Genomic DNA, 4392 nt, shown 5'->3' with positions numbered 1-4392 from the left:
AATAAATATTCTTAGTACAGTCCTAAAGAGTATGCAATCAAAGCATTGTAAATTATTATTACATTATTTAAATATGTATTTCCAAAGAAAATTAATATTACCATTCTTGAGGCTCTTATAATGCTTCAAATTTAGGAATTTGGGAATCTGTATTAAAATGGCTTATGCTTGTATTAAAGATTTGTAGATAATTGGGATATGTCTACCACATCATGAAACTGAAGATCAGGAAAGAGGAGTGGTTGTTTTATATGTAATTCTTCAAAGGATGTCCAAGATTACACACTCCTTATTTTACTCATTGCACATTTTTTTCAAAAATAATAGTTTACATTAAAGCCGACAAATATACACTAAAATTTTATCTTCTTGCAAATTAAAGATGATAAATTATAATCTGAAATAGCAAAGTTCATGGAAACAGCAACTGAACATTAAATAGTGCCTTACAAACAATGCATTTTGCGGGGGAAGGGAAATAGTGGTTATAGGGCCTACTCAGGAGGCCAGCATGGGTCTGTGCATCTGCATGTCATGATTATAGCTAAACATTTGTCACGTTAGAGTCAATGAGATCTAGTTTACCGTTATAAAACATGCTCTTAAATAACAGAAATATAGGTTTTTTTTTTGCAGAGTCTCTTTGTTTTTTGTATTTCTTCAATATTAACATTTTCTTTTAGTTCATATTCGATGTACTAGCTAGCCAAAAAAAAAAAAAAAATCAGATTTGTGGGTGGTCCTTAGACCATGCTAAAATCTCTGTAAACCAAGAACTCATTGAGGGTACTCAGTAAATACCTGTGGATTAATTGGTTAACTCATTGACTAATATTAGTGTTTTATCTCATAATGTCTAACAATACATACACACACCACTATGTTAAGCACTTAACATGTAGTATATAATAACTAACTTAATTCCCATGAAAACCTCAGAAATGAGTAATAATATTACTTCTATTTTACTGATGAATGTATGAAGGCAGAGGGAAAGTAGGCAACATGTCTAGGTGGTTCAATTGGAATTTGAATCTGGAGAGTCTCGCACAAGACTCTACATCATAATGGAAAAGCAGCCCAGCTACACATGTGTTGTTATGGCCAATCACCAATATTAATATCTATCTTAACAAATATGTCTCTCAATTATCTATTAATATCACTAATGCCTGCTGTCATAAATGTATTGATTGCTTTTGGTGATGCTTTTCAATTCTTTGTTTTGTTTTGACAAAAACCTCATGTCTCCTTTCCATTTGACCCCCTCCACTGGACAATTTTATTATTCTTTCCCATATCCAACACTTTCTTGAAGTCTTTTGGCATGCAAGCTGCCTTTTCATTTTATCACATGACTTGATGAAGTCTATTATAACTTTTTGTTTCCTTCACTGTTCTTTTTGAAAGCATGGATACATAGGATTATACCTTTATGCAGTTATCAAATTATGCTTACTAAATACAAATATTATAGCTATTATTCAAATCTTTAAGAATTTGAAGGGATTATCCAAGTCTTGAAGGACCTGAGATCTCATTTGCTTAAAATGTAGCAATGAGATGAAATATTCTCATAGCACCATTCTTTGAGAGCTCTGCAACCTATACCATTGATCCTTAAAATATTCCTTCTTGGTATAACTAGCAGTATTCATCTTTCTTCTGTAAAATAGAAACAATGAGGCAAAGAAATTAAAAGTCCTTTTCTTATACTTAATTGTGTTCTTAAACTCAAACTACTCATTTTATTATGAAGCAAATAAAATAAATAGTTTGAAATTAGAATTAGCATGTATATCATTATCAGGAATAGGAAATGTTGATTAACATTTTAGAAGTTAACATGAAGAATAACGTCACCTTGTAAGATATCTGCTCCATAATTATCTTTGGGCAAAAGAATAGAGATGCCTAGAGACAGTGGTCATGTAAACGGGACCAACATGGCCACCATGATTTAGAGAGTCCACCCCTTTATCTCTCAGTAACATAAACATTTTGACCAACATCCTGATTTCTTTACAGATTATGATTCCTGATTGTCTGGCTTTAGGCTTGTTGATAGGAACTTTTTAAAGATAACTTTATCTTGGCACACAATAAAATGTCATCTTTGCTTTGCTCACTTCTGGATCTCTTTTCTGGTTTCTAATGCATTTACTCTTAACAAGAGCTAAAATAGGTTAGATCAATAGAACTTACCTTAGAAACTACTCCATTTAACACAGCATTTTTGGGATGACAAAATAGCTGGTTGAAAAGTGAAAAATCCCTACTCTCGAGGAACTCTTTTGTTTTGGTTGATTATATTGGTTGATTAACTACTTTCTTCCTCATATTAAGAAAATATTTAAATAAGTGAAGTATTCTCTGTTCAAGTTGGGGTTTAGAATATTTTGATTAGGAACATACATAGTATTCTAATTTGAACTGGTTCTCTAGTCATTTATTTACTTTAAAGTGTACAAAAATGAATAGTTGGGGTCAGTCTGCTTAGTACAGCAAATTTGTCAGTTTGTTTTAGTTTTTGATGCACAATTTTATTCTTCTCATTCATTGGAATTGACTTGACCACTCTTGTTAGCATTTTATTTTATTAATTTCTCCTTTTTTTCATTTCTTATGAGGAGATATTTCCATTTGCTTATTTTTTTAGTATATACATGAAAAGTTATGAAATTGAGAGATATACACATATATATGCATTACTTTGCAAAGTTGGTTTTTTTTCTTTCTTTTTATTTTACTCAGTTGCAGATCAGCTGAAGAAGCAGATGTTTGGTGTCAATGGTTTTTAAAAAGCAATTCTCAGTTAAAGGACTGTTTTATTTTAAAATATAAAAGAGAGTAAGATAGTTAACCCTTTCTAACATTTCTCAATTATGAAGACTCTTTATTTATGAAAGTTTACATATCAAAATGTATTGCTTTGGGTTATTTGTTTCATTTTATTTCATCAAGGAAAGATTTAGTGCATCGGAATATAAAACTGCTTAATTCTGACAGGTAGGTATATTGGCTTATCTCTCTGTTCCTGTTGCTCAACAAAAGTCCTTTGGAACTATTCTTTACTTTTGTAGTAGTTTCTATTAGTTCACTGAAGATGTTTAACTGCACAAGCACTTTGTAGTCTATTTTGGTTTATTATTACTTAATAAAAGAAAATAGAAGGCAAATAACAGTTCAAACAAAATATGTGTCTGATTTTTAACTGTTTTTGTGCTATAATTCAAAGTTCTTGTCAAATCAGGGCAACAATATCAATTAAATTATTTGCTAGATCATTTAAAAAATGAAATAAACAGAAGGATAAATAAATATGTATATATTCATTTTTATTTTATTATGTATGTATATACACATTCGTATACATATTTGAAAAGGCACAAATTAAATCTTGTATTTCTTCAACAACAAGGTGGTACATTATCACAATGGCATATTCATGAGTCCTCACAATGACAAAATCATGGAATTTACATTCTTTCTCCATCCAAGTAGCAAATTTGCTGGCTTAAAATGTACTAGTTTAACTTAAACACCATATACCACCTATACATTAATTCAGAATTTTCTCTTAAGTGCTCAAATATTCCAAGGCCATGGCAGAATATAATAATATTCAGTAGAAAGAACTCACAGAGGTCAACAATCTTGCACCCTAGATGACATCTCAGGGCAAGACACAAATGACATCCTTCTCTTTATTATTTTTTATTAAAGTATGGTTGATATACATTATATTAGTTTCAGGGGTACAACTATAAATGTATAATGATTCAACATTTACATACCTCGAGAAGTCATACTTTTTTTTAGATATTAAAATTAAATCACTGAGAATAAAATAATCTTATGGCAAATGATTAGTGTTGTATGTAATTATCACTAATTTTTTTCTACACGAACCTTGGCATAAGTATGCTACATATAGTATGGATCTAAATATTTGAGACTATCAAGATACCTTCTCTTTCTTTATGTAGCAAAAAGAAGCCTATCACAACCTTGTCTTCCAAACTTTAACAAAAATTCAAAGAGAGCTTGCGTTGCCTTTTCCTCTTATAAATTATTTTATTTCAGATAAAATAACTACCACAATGACAGCTCAAGCCAGCGAATATATTAACCATTTGTATTAAATTAGCTACACCAAAAACTAACAAAATATCCTCCAGTTAAATACAAATAAGATTTTATATCTACCTACACCACTTTTGATTAAACTCACAGGTATTAACCTCTGCAGAAAACTACATTTTTCTCACTCAACATACAGGTTTTTTATTTTTTATTTTTCAGAGAAAGGGGATATAGGTGGAACAAATGCAAAATCATGAGTGACTTAAGGCATGGTCATTTTGTGCTACAATAGTTCATTTAACAATA

This window comes from Pteropus vampyrus, unplaced genomic scaffold, assembly GCF_000151845.1.
Source record: "Pteropus vampyrus isolate Shadow unplaced genomic scaffold, Pvam_2.0 Scaffold2, whole genome shotgun sequence".
Taxonomy (NCBI): Eukaryota; Metazoa; Chordata; class Mammalia; order Chiroptera; family Pteropodidae; genus Pteropus; species Pteropus vampyrus.
This window is presented reverse-complemented; position numbering follows the sequence as displayed.